This window comes from Triticum dicoccoides, chromosome 6B (assembly GCF_002162155.2).
Source record: "Triticum dicoccoides isolate Atlit2015 ecotype Zavitan chromosome 6B, WEW_v2.0, whole genome shotgun sequence".
Lineage (NCBI taxonomy): Eukaryota > Viridiplantae > Streptophyta > Magnoliopsida > Poales > Poaceae > Triticum > Triticum dicoccoides.
The window spans coordinates 301,863,060-301,876,251 of record NC_041391.1 but is presented as its reverse complement, the minus strand read 5'-3'; positions in this window follow the sequence as shown (position 1 = coordinate 301,876,251).

Below are 13,192 nucleotides of genomic sequence, written 5' to 3'. Positions count from 1 at the left end.
GCCCTCGTGGGCTGCGGCGGCGCGACGGCTCGGGCCCCGCGGGACCTAGCGGCGGAGGAGAGAGAGGGGGGACGGCGGCGGCGACGTGGCGGGTGCTGAGAGGCTGGGGCGGCGACGCGGGTGACGTGGCGGGAGGCGATTGGCTGCGATGAGGTGGCGGTGGACGTCCGGCGGCAGGAGGAGGAAGAGGCTAGGGTTAGACCGAGAATTTCAGGGGAGGGGGCTAATTTATAGGTAGAGAGAGCTAGGAGAGTCCAAATGGGGAGCGGTTTTCGCCCACACAATCGTGATCGAACGACCGAGAGGATGGAGGGGGTTTGTATGGGTTATTGGGCTGTGGTGAAGAGGGGCTGGGCTGCAAAGAGAGAGGGGTATCGAGCTACGCGGTTAATCGTTGGGGCGTCAAACGACCTCCAAATGGAACGAAATTTGACAGGCGGTCTACCGGTGATATACCAAGGCCTCTTGGCAAATCACGGTCCATTCCGATAATGTTTAACACCCGCTCACAATAAGAGACAAAAGTGGATGCCGGAGGACATAGTAGTGTTGGATTGCAAAATGGACAACGGGGAAAATGCTCGGATGCATGAGACGAACACGTATGCAATGCAATGCACATGATGACATGACAAAATGCAACATGCAAGCAAATGACATGGCAACGGCGGCGAATATCTGGCGGACACATGGCACATCGAATCTGGGGCGTTCAACTCTCCTCCACTAACAAGAGATCTCGTCCCGAGATCTTAGGACTGAGACGGAAGGGAAAAGGGATGAGGTGAAACAAGAACTCAAGAGAAGAAGCAAAGAATCGAGAGCACCCGAGAAGAAGAGAGGAACGACGAGAATGACGGGAATCAAAAGCTCACGAAATCAGATAGACTATGAAACCACTCCGGTTAGAACGAGATAAGAAACGAATAAGACTGAAAGGATTTAGACAGTACTCCGGCTGAAACATGGAGGAATAGAACACGAGCTTGAGAGGATGGAATGATACTCGATGAAGACATGACACAAAACCTCCGAAAAGAATTGAAAGAATTGAATGAAAAGAAAGGGGAAGAAAATGACAAGTTGTACCACGAATGAAATTGAAAGCATCTTTAGAAGGAAGGTTTAAACGGAGTTGTTGAGAAAATCAACAACGAAAAGAATAAGCTTGTTGTGGTCTTATAGGTATCATCTCAAGATCATATGTGATAACCGGCCACAAACGGAAATGATTGGATAGCTTAGAAGAACGAAGAAATGCAAAACTCCACTTCAAAAGAATACGGAGATTTAATTGCACTTCGAAAAGCAAGAAGGAAAGATACTTGAACTCCTTCGATAAGAATCTTGATGAACACTTGAGGAATGAATTAAATCATGACGAGCCACCGTGAAGAATTCCGGTAACAAAAGGATGACGAGATAAAATGAAGGATGAAAGAATAAGATTAAAGCTTGCGGTGACCTAGATGGAGGTTCCGACGAAATGGCCGAGGAAATTTGAACTCCGGAAAAGAAAAGATGAAAACTTTTGGAACTAGAATTTATTCATCAAGAACAAACTCCGAAGAAAAGGATTAATCCCTTGGAGGTAAATAAGAATAAGATTTATTGCATGCTTTTCCTTCATCAAATTAAATTGATGATAAGCAATGGATTTTTGCATACTACTTATTCTTATTGGAAAAAAAATTAAGGGGAATAGAGCACAAAACTTGAGAAAGTCTTCATGAACCACCGGTAGGATTGGAAAGAACGAATGAAATGATATGATAACAGAGGAAAAAGAATCTGAAGGAACCACTGTAAGAATTGGAAAATGACTGATGAAAGGGAATGAATCACCGGGAAGAATTAGAAGAACATATATGCTAGAGGGGATTTAGATGCAAAAGAACAAAGAGATCGTGAGCTGATTAAAGAACACTTGAACGAAGCACTGGGATGATTGGATAACGGTAGCTAAAATGTGAGGATGAAGAATACTTTGGGAACGATGGTCTCCGGTGAAAAGAAACGGGAAAACAACATCTGACATACTCCGGATAGGTAATAAAAGGAATATCTGACAAATGGAATAATTCGAGAGGATAACAAGAAGCTAGAACCGCGAATCTTCGAGAGAACAGACAAGATTTAAGAGGAACTCTTCTTCGTCTTCAAATGACGACGGAAAACACCACCAAAACTACTGAGATACACCGGGAGAATGAAAAAGAGGAAGGGTTGAACCAAAGATGAAAAGAATTTGAAAGCGCTCTTGGAGAAGTCATCCGACTGATGAAATTCATTCTTACGTCAAACTCGAAAAGAATTAGGAATGGCTCCGGAATAATTAGAAGAGTCAGGTAAGATCCTGCGAAAAGACCTGTGGGTTAGAGCCCACTAAAAGAAAACACCGTTGAAAAGGATTGTTGAAGAGATAGATGATGCACCGGAACACTTAAAATATTTGAATGAGGTGACAACCTCGAATTAATTCAAACATAGACGAATCTCCTGAGATGTCTTGAGCACTCCGGAAGGATAAACTGGCGAGAGGCAAACGAGCAAGGAGAACACTTGATCCAAGGAAAAGAATATGATCAACCCGAAAAACTTGAATTGAGTCCACTAGAGAAGAAAAAGAGATGAACAATGTTGAACAAAACAAGAATTCATCGGTTGAAACAATTGTCGAAAGACTGAAGGGGCTCCGCACGAATGAAATTGATGGTCGAAAGAGACTCAGACTCCGGGAAGAAAAAGGGTTGGAGGGCGGGAAAACAAAAGCACCTGGAAGGTAGAACCGACGAATAACTTCAAGAGGAAACACCAGTTGAAAGAATGCAAAGGCTTCACATGAGTAGGATGGATACTTGATTAGGGGCTCCGGCTCCAGGAAGAAAAAAAGGGTGGGCGGGTGGGAAAAGAAAACAACTGAGGACGACATTGAGAAAGAACCGAGGATTGATCTCGTAAAACAAAGAGGGTCGAATCAACTTGACGAGAAATGCACCGGATAAAAAGAGCTGAGAACCAACGATCGAAAAACCAACCGCGTGATCCTAAAGAAAGTTTGAAAGGGAAGAGGAGTAATTCAAAACACCTACGTCAAGATTCCTCACCAGAGCGACGAAGGGGCTGAGGAGTAAAATGAATTCCTACTCTCTGATATAACTAGACTCAGAAATAGTTTTCTTCTAGACTCAACAACGGCCAAACTACACGATCAAACAAGGGGGCTCCTATGGTCGGAACCTGGCTCTTATACCAACTTGTCACGCCCAATATGCGCTACTATCCTAAAGAGACTCGAAGGTCCCACCAGGGATAGAACCGCATATTGATACGCTTTTGCAAGGTGGATATCATTACATAAACATTACATAATAGATGGGGATACATACAAAAGGCATACAATACCACACGAAAAACAACATCATCTTACATAAGAGCACCATCCGTCTACGGATGAAACACAAACAGAAACTTAAACGACATCCACCCTGCTAGCCCAGGCTGCCAACCTGCAACCTATCCCCTGATCGAAGAAGAAGCAGAAGAAGAACTCGAAAACAAGCAAAATCACTCTTGCGTCATGACCATCGCAAACCTGTACCTGCAACTGTTGTTGTAGTAATCTGTGAGCCACGAGGACTTAGCAATCCCATTACCATGGGTATCAAGACTAGCAAAGCTTAATGGGTAAGGAAGGGGTAAAGTGGTGAGGTTGCAGCAGCGGCTAAGCAAAGTATGGTGGCTAACTAACGAAAACTAGAGCGAGAAGAGGAGCTTAACAAGCGGTCGTCAACTAGTAATGATCAAAAAGTGATCCTGAACTCCTACTTACGTCAAACATAACCCCAAAACCGTGTTCACTTCCCGGACTCCGCCGAAAAGATACCATCACGGGTACACACGCAGTTTATGTGTTTTAATTAAGTCAAGTGTCAAGTTATCTACAACCGGACATTAACAAATTCCCATCTGACCCGATCAGACTCGAAATCCCGGTTTACAAGACATTTCGACAAAGGTAAAACAAGACCAGCAAAGCCGCCCGAATGTGCCGACAAATCACGATAGGAGCTGCACATATCTCGTTCTCGGGGCACACCGAATCGTCCAACTTCCGGTAGGCCAGCCCAGAGTTGCCCCTGGTGACCACCGGCGGCTGACAGGTTGGACCAACACTCACGAGCACTGGCCCGGGGGGGTAAATGAAGATGACCCTTGGTCTCCGGAAACCCAAGGGAAAAAGGCTTAGGTAGGCAAATGGTAAAACCAAGGTTGGGCCTTGCTGGAGGAGTTTTATTCAAAGCGAACTGTCAAGGGGGTCCCATAAATCACCCAACTGCGTAAGGAATGCAAAATCAAGGAACATAACAGCGGTATGATGGAAACTAGGGAGGCAAGAGTGTAACAAAACACCAGGCATAAGGTCGAGCCTTCCACCCTTTACCAAGAATATAGATGCATTAAATAAATAAGAGATATTGTGATATCCCAACATAATCCTGTCCATCATGGAGCAATCTTCAACTTCACCTGCAACTAACAACGCTATAAGAGGGCTGAGCAAAGCGGTAACATAGCCAAGCAATGGTTTGCTAGGAAGGGTGAAGAGGTTAGAGGCTGACATGGCAATTTGGGAGGCTTGAAGAGCAAATGATGGGTAGCGCAGCGTAGCGATAGAATGAAGCAACTAGCATAGCAATGATAGTAGTGAGATCTAAGGTGACGGTCATCTTGCCTGAAATCCCGCTAGGAAGAAGAACGAGTCCATGTAGAAGATGAAGCCACGAAGATGAACCGAGCGTAGACGAACGAATCCTCACGATCGCAACGAAACAGGAACTAGCGAGAAGGAGCACACCTGCAAAGAAGCAAACAACAAGGTAAACACACAACACATAGACATGGCATGATGCACAACCAAACATGATGCATGACAAAGGCTATATGGGGCTACTCGTCGCAAGAGATGATGCAAACAAGAGCAACGTATCAAAGCAAGTTTAAATGAGGCCGGAAACAACATGTAACAAATCCGGTAAGTCCTCGTATGCAAATTTTGAAATTGGTCCAGATCTGAATAAATCTTAAGTTGAAGTTGTTAAACGGCAAGTTAAGACGCACCAAGATGATCTACACGAATTTCTAGTCAAGTTACATATAAAGTTCATTTAGTTCGGAGTTACGGCCTAGAAGATATGAACAAAATAAGTTAAACATGGCATTGATGCAAAATGCATACAAACATCAAGCAAACACATTCAAAACAGGGATGCAACATGTTCATATGAAACTACATGCAAAATCAAGCAAGTTTCATATAGAGCATGCTCAAAACGGAGCAACGGTGCAACACATACTCCAAACAAGACATAACAACAATTTGTCCAAAATAGCAACTAGGCATCTAGCAAGCATCAAAACAATATGCTACAGCTCCTCAACATAATAACAAAAGGCATGGACGTTATTTACAGGTAAAGCATGACAAAACATGAACGTTGAGCTATCTCCATAAATCACTAGAACATGCTCAAAAGGACATGGCAAGATTGCAAATAATAACAGTTTCAGACTTAGCAGAAATAACATCAGGTTGCAATGTTTAGAGTTATCAAACAACATGTTACAAGAACTTATGATGGCAAACAAAGGCATGGCATGCTAGTACTAAATACAAATAACAAAACTCCCTTACTTAACTTATTCCAAAGATCAACAGAAAAGATGGTAGCATCCATGCAACCATGGCAAATGATATGACAGATTCAGAATAACAGGACATGGCAGGAACAACGATAAATAGGCATGTTGGTGAGCTTGTACCACTCACCACAGAGCAATACATGGCATAAAAAGGTAACGAACAGTAAGAAGACATGTTCATAAAGCTAAGCATGGCAAGAGCAAGTTCATAGGCTGCTTGCCTCACTAGCAAAACTCATGGCAAAACTGAATTTAATGTTAACAGGTGGACAACAACATTATTAGCAATTTGAGAGCAAGATTACAACAAGCTACATCAGGCTATAAATGCAACCAGGGGCATGTATGGATATAGCATGACATGTATAACAAAACATCCTTAGTGAACATCTCCAGATTATGCATAGAATGACTTTTAGCAGCAGGTTTACATAGCATCATGATATAGCAGATTCAGCCTAGCAAAACAGCAACAGCAAGTACCCTACTTCACGAGCTCGATGCACTCACTAAAAGACTCATAAATATACATGGATTGCACCACTGTAAATATGGCATGATGTAGCTCAAAACTCATGTAGACATCAAGCTCAAAAGATGCACACACAAAATGCAATAAAAAAGACAAATCACCAAGTTCTGTAAATAGACAGCAGTTAACATCATATAGCACTCTTGCAACGATGATTAGGGCATCAAGATGGATTCAAGCAAGCATGGCACAGTGGAATAAAATGAAGAGCATCTCATGATGAACATTTTTACATATTATATGCATGAAACGGAGTTGCACACATGAAGTTATGGCATGTCAAAGTATGCACCAGAATGTTGAAAAATCTCAGGGACTTGGTGGAATTTTACCCTCCGAAACTGGATGGGGTCGTGCGGGACGAAGAGATCCAGGGCGGGGACGGCGCGTTTGGATCGATGAACTGGTGGATCTGGTCCATCTTCTCCGGATCCGACCGGAGAGGAACTTCGCCGAGCACCGGCGGGTTTTCCGGCGAGGAGGCCGGAGAGGGCGCGGGACGAGGCCGGGGAGGTCGGGGACAGCCGGATCCGGTCCGGCCCGACCGGATCCGTGGCACGGCGACAGAGGGCGGGCGCTTCGGTGAGCTTGGGGCTCCGGCGGCGGGGTGAGGTGGTGCGGCGGCGGTGGAGTTCACCGGGACGAGGCCGGAGGACATTGAGGGATGGCGGGGCGGCGCAGGGGTAGCGACATGCGGTGATTACCAGCGAGGAAGGGCGGCGGGGCCGGCGATGTGGGGCTCCGGCGAGGCCCCGGTCGCCGGCGACGGGGAACGGCAGCGCGGCGCGGAGGGCGAGCGCGGAGGGCGCGAGGGCGTCGGGCTCGAGGAGCTGGGCGCCCGGGCCCTTGTGGGCGGTGGCGGCGCGACGGCTCGGGACCCTCGGGCTGGATCTAGGCCCCGCGGGCCGGAACTGGGCCCCGCGGGCGCTGGCGGCGGAGGAGAGAGAGGGGGGACGGCAGCGGCGACGTGGCGGGTGCTGAGAGGCTGGGGCGGCGGCATGGGTGACATGGCAGGAGGCGATTGGGTGCGATGAGGTGGCGGTGGACGTCCGGCGGCAGGAGGAGGAAGAGGCTAGGGTTAGACCGAGAATTTTGGGGGAGGGGGCTAATTTATAGGTAGAGGGAGCTAGGAGAGTCCAAATGGGGAGCAATTTTCTCCCACACGATCGTGACCGAACGACCGAGAGGATGGAGGGGGTTTGTATGGATTATTGGGCTGTGGTAAAGAGGGGCTGGGCTGCAAATAAAGAGGGGTATCGGGCTATGCGGTTAACCGTTGGGGCGTCAAACGACCTCTAAATGGAACGAAATTTGACAGGCGGTCTACCGATGATATACCAAGGCCGCTTGGCAAATCACGGTCCACTCCGAGAATGTTTAACACCCACTCACAATAAGAGACAAAAGGGGACGCCGGAGGACATAGGGGTGTCGAATTGCAAAACAGACAACGGGGAAAATGCTCGGATGCATGAGACGAACACATATGCGATGCAATGCACATGATGACATGACAAAATGCAACACGCAAGCAAATGACATGGCAACAACAGCGAATATCTGGCGAACACCTGGCGCATCGAATCCGGGGCGTTACAGCATCCTCCGGCACCACCACTGCCTCCACAGCCCGGCCGCGTCGAGGTTTGCCTCAATCTTTATGGCCCTTGTCGTGTAGTTGTCGCTGGTGAGCTGCAGCACCGGCTGCGGCACCGATCCGCCTGCTCCGCCGGCATGCTGGACGATGGACATGGCTAGCGAGCTCCGATCTCGACGTGGCTCTGATACCAAATGTTGGTGCAGCTCGCTCGCCCTAGCTCTCCTCTCTCTCTCTCACTGATCTCTCCCTCTCTGATGTCGTGGCTCAAACAAATGAAGAAGAAGTGTCATGGTTTTGTCAAGACAGATGTCCTTAGTGTCAGGACTTAGTCGCGAGGCCAACGCATCTATGTGGTAGCTTGTGAGGGGTTGATCGGGACGAGAGACGTAACACACAAGACAAGGGTTTAGACAGCTTCGGGCCCCGGGAAACATCATCCGGTAATAACCCTACATGCTGTTTGTGGCTAGGTCTCATTATGATCATGAGGGAGTCGCCGGCAAGCCGGCTCTTTGTGTCTAGCCCTAGAGATTGTTTCTTGTTATCTGTCCCTCTTTGGGGAGCCCTGCCCCTCCTTATATAAGTTAGAGGGGCGGGTTACATGTGGAGTCCTAGTAGGACTAGGACTAGTCTATCTTTTCTTACAAGTTGAATACAAGTCCGGGTCTTGCTTCCTTCCTCTTAAGCCGGCCCATCATAACATAAGCCGGCCTTCTGGGCCTTGGGCCTTGTCATCCGTCTGACCCTCCGTCGGGGCCATTAGTGAGTCGCCAGGATTATGAGTCGCCAGACCAGTGAGCCGCCAGACTCGTGAGTCACCAATCCTTCGGCGGGTTACCAATGAAATCCCAAGTCCGGCCGGGTCATACCGCGGGGTATATCCCCGACATTAGCCCCCAGTTTAATTTGGATTTATCCATGTTAAACTGATCCTGTAAAATAAACACAAGAACAAACTTGATAGGTTGTGCTCCGGGTTAAATATTTTCCTGAACGGGCACCTGATCATCCTTAAGTCCTTGTCATTTCCTCCTTCTGGAAAGTCCGGGTCAATAGACCAACTTTATAATCAATTTGCTTGTAGAAGAAATATTGTGAATAAAGAATCCATTTGAGTCGGTTTCCAAAGCTCCGGCTTAATAAACATATTGGACTCAGGATTCATCTGGTGATCCGCCGGTTTAAAGATGTAGAGGCTGGTGAGCAAAATTGTCGGCTTGTAAATATTGATAACACTGGGTCATAACTGTTGCTGATGCCGGGTTAATCTTATGATGACACCGGGTCATAAACTTTGCAGATTTCTCTGATAATAATATAATACCTGATTTGCTCAAAACTGATAATTTGAAGTTATTCCTCCCTTATATGCATATCACCTGTAGCCCCCAAGTGCCGGGTTGTCATGCTTGCAGCAACCTGGGACATGTAATTGCCTCATGCTCATAAAGATTTCAACCAGTGTAGCCCCCAAGGGCCGGGTCATTATGCAATAATGAGCAGGGACTTTGTAAATATGATCATGTAAACTTGAGCAACAACGTGTAGCCTCGAAGGGCCGGCTCAATAAGATATTACTGAGCTGGGACTTTGTATATAATTCATGATAATACCATCAAATGATGTAATCTCCACCATGGGCTTGAACCCATGTCCACAAGGTTAAGAGCTTTGTACTCTACCAACTGAATAATGGATCTTTCAATAATGGATTAAGGCTTGTGTACCTTGAATTTCCGACAGGAACAATTGGTAGCCCCCAAGGGATGGCTCATTTAAAATGTAATGAAGCGGGTCTTCAATAAGTTGAGCAAAAAATGACTTTGCATTAGCCCCCAAGTGCCATGGTGCATGCTAGCAGTGACATGGGACTTGTATATTCGATGTAATCTCGATTTGAACAATGTAGCCCCCAAGTGTCGGGTCGTAAGCCTGCAGCGACTCAGGACTATTTCCTCCATTGTAAAATAAATCATGCCCATTGATAAAATAATAGTCGTTGCGCTAAAGCGACTTCAAAAACCTCAATCATAGGTTATTGATAATCACAATAGAAATCCAGCCATGTTGGCTATTCAAGATTTGAATAATATAATCCGGTATGGAAACCTCAATCATTCAATATCATCATGAAAATCCAGCCAGTTTTGGCTATTAAAGATTTGAATACCTCATCGGTTGACAAGTAAATCCGGAGTTTAAATACCTGGCGGCTCTTGGTCGATGATGACTTAATGTGCATTCGGTGTAAACCAGAATTTTTGTAACCCGGTGGCCTATAGCCCTTGAGGAAATCAATAATTGATAACCCTTTTGAGACACCAATTTCAGTGATGAGCTTGGACTGAAGCATTTATATAAGTCATAGTTCTTCAAATCCTGCACAGATTTTAAACATTATATGCCCTGGCGACTTAACGTCAAGAGCCAGGGAGGGTAACCACCCAAATGCAGTCTTACCCTGCACACAAGTAGATCACAAGAACCCTTGGCGGTTTGCCGCAGGGCAGGTCATAATACCTCACATATAACCACTGTGATATTGAATTTGTACTGTCGGTTTACATGACATGTGCAGTAAGGGTGATAACCCAATCCTTAGAAGCCAATGCTTCCACATAGATGATGATTGTCATAAGCTGGCGACTTATAGTCAAAAGTCAAGTCAGGTTAAACATAAAACACTTATATACATTTGAGATATAATCCAAAAAAAGGTCTCAAGTCAAACCCAAAATTGTTCGCAAAAAAGAATTAAAAATTTAAGGCTTCTGATTCGTATACGATCAGAAAACCGTTCCAAAGGGGTTGAGCTAAGATTCGAATACGATCATATAGCCCCCAGTGGCTTTGGCGTTGCCGATCAAGAGGGTGCCGACAGCTATGTTCTATTTGGTTCGAATACGACCTATGTTTGAACAGGAAGCCCCCAAATGACCTTGAGAGTTGTTTAACGACGCTGATTCGAATACGATCCACGTCGGACCCAAAAGAGGTTAAGCTATGATTCGGATACGATCAAGAAGCCCCCTAGTGAGTTTGGCAGTGTGCCAATCAAAAGGGTTTCGACAGCTATGTTCTCTTTGGTTCGAATACGACCTATGTTTGAACAAGAAGCCCCCAAGTGACCATATATTAGCATTGCACCGATCAAGAGGGTACTGGCAGCTATGCTTGATTAGCAGGAAGCCCCCAAGTGACCATAATAAGATAAGCCGTAAGGCAGGATACCTATGTTTGAACCGTGCATAATGGCAACAAGTTCTTTTTGGCAACTTTAATTTTTCTTAGAACTCGAACTTGCGAGAGATTAATTCTTTTTGAACCAGAACTTTAAACCGGATTTGAAAGCTTCAAAAATTTGTGAGGAACAAATTTACCTTGAGCCGGATTTGAGAGCTTAAAAAATTTGTGAGGGAAAAATTTACCCTGGGCCAGCTTTTGAACCAGATTTGAGAGCTTCAGTGTTTTGTGGGAGAAAGATGTCTCTTGAACCGGATTTTAAACCAGAGTCCTTATTTTGAGTCGGAAATCTTCTGACGGCTTTTAAATTTTCATCGATCTAGCAGTAATCTCCGGGGCCTGGGTTATTTTTCCCTTCAAGTACCCGGAGTTCTTGAATTCATTGAAACCGGCCAATTCTGCTGAGTCATGTCATTGTAGCCCCCGAGTCTTAAGACAACTCGAGGAGTTGGCTTGAGATTCCCCATATTTGACCATGATATAAACCGGTATAAGTCTTTCAATAGCTTAGTGATATAACTTGTCCTGCATTGGAGAACTTGCAAGCCAGAGTAATTGCTTTTTTAAAGAAAGCAATATAATATAAAAATATACTGGATAGATTTCACCTGATATGTTAAGTCAGAAATTATCTACCACGAAGTTGATGATCACCATGGTGAAACTGAAATTAACCACGGCCGAGTCGGTCGTTGGCACAAACAGATGAGTCGGCCGCGGTGTTGTAAGCCGGTGCAGATGGGCGAGTCAATCGCAGGCATGGTAAGCCACACGGACGGCGAGTCAATTGCGGCGTCGTAATCCAGACAGACGAGTGAGTCGACCGCGGGGCCGGTACCGGCAAGTTGATGCAGATCGAGTTGTACGGGAGGTGGCTTGCGCACACCCGTTCAATAGCAAGCGGGCGCAGACGCCAGTGCATGATGATGCTGACGCACAATCCATAGGCACGGCATGACACCACCTTTATAATAAATAATGGTCCTGCGAAAGAAAAATACCACAAACCAGAGTAATTGTTCTCAAACAATTTAATATGTACTGAAAATAAATAGGGCGAATAGCACCTGGAACTTTTGTTGGATGAACATAGACGCTGGTTGCAACGTATGCATGTACATGCTCTTCGATGATGGACGCAGCGTCTGGTAGATCGTGGCCATGGATTTGACTGGCCGTCACACTACTTGTTGTAGTCGATTGTCTCTTCTTTGGACTTCAGTTGGCCTTGTGTGATAGCACATGGTCTTCCACATAATTAGGCTTGTTCTTCCAAAGCCTAGGATTCCATGCCCAAGTCACTTTACGCAAATAGTAGAAAATTATAACTCTTGGCCATGTGCGGGCTGCAACAGTGATACTAGCAATTTTCACCGGCCTAGTTGCCGCCCGTGGCACATGCACCCGTGACGCTTTGGCCAGATACGCCATCGTGGCACACTTTATTTTTGTTTTAATCCAGTCGATGGAACTGCAACGGGAGGTCTCCTCTTTTCCCTTAATTTACTCAAGGTTTGAGTAGACAGAATGTATCTCTTCTACGTAGAGCGTAGCAATTGTCCAGACGTGTGCTGCTGCAATTTTTCTCAGGAGTAGTAGCGGCCACGAATATATAAAAAACAACAACAACAACTTGCAGCTAGTAGATCGATGTATAGGGCTTTGTTGGAAATCTTCTCTGAACTCTTTAAACGTCGGGCACACCAGGTACGGCATTTGAAAACTGAAAACTTGCTGGGTAGCACTGTCGTGTTGACTGGAGCATAGACTGTTATGCGTGGATCTTTGAGAGAGCTTGATTCATAGCAGAGGGGCGCTGAGTTTCCATGGGCACAACAAAGGCGAAACCTTCTTTGGATGGGAGGCGGCTCTGCAATGGTGCGGCACGGCCGGCTCGGTAACTGACGGCCGTTATCGGGTGAGGGCCGGCTCGGGACCTCACCATGGTGGATGAGTGAGGCTGGTTGGCGACTCGAGGCCACGGGAATAGCTTGCAGGCGCTGCTGTGTTGAAGCGGCCAAAGCGGCGGAGATAGCTGGCGCTCGAGACAAGCTGAGATGAGATGGCCGGCGGCTTAGAGACGGACTCCGGCGGGAGCGGTGACCCGAGGCGAG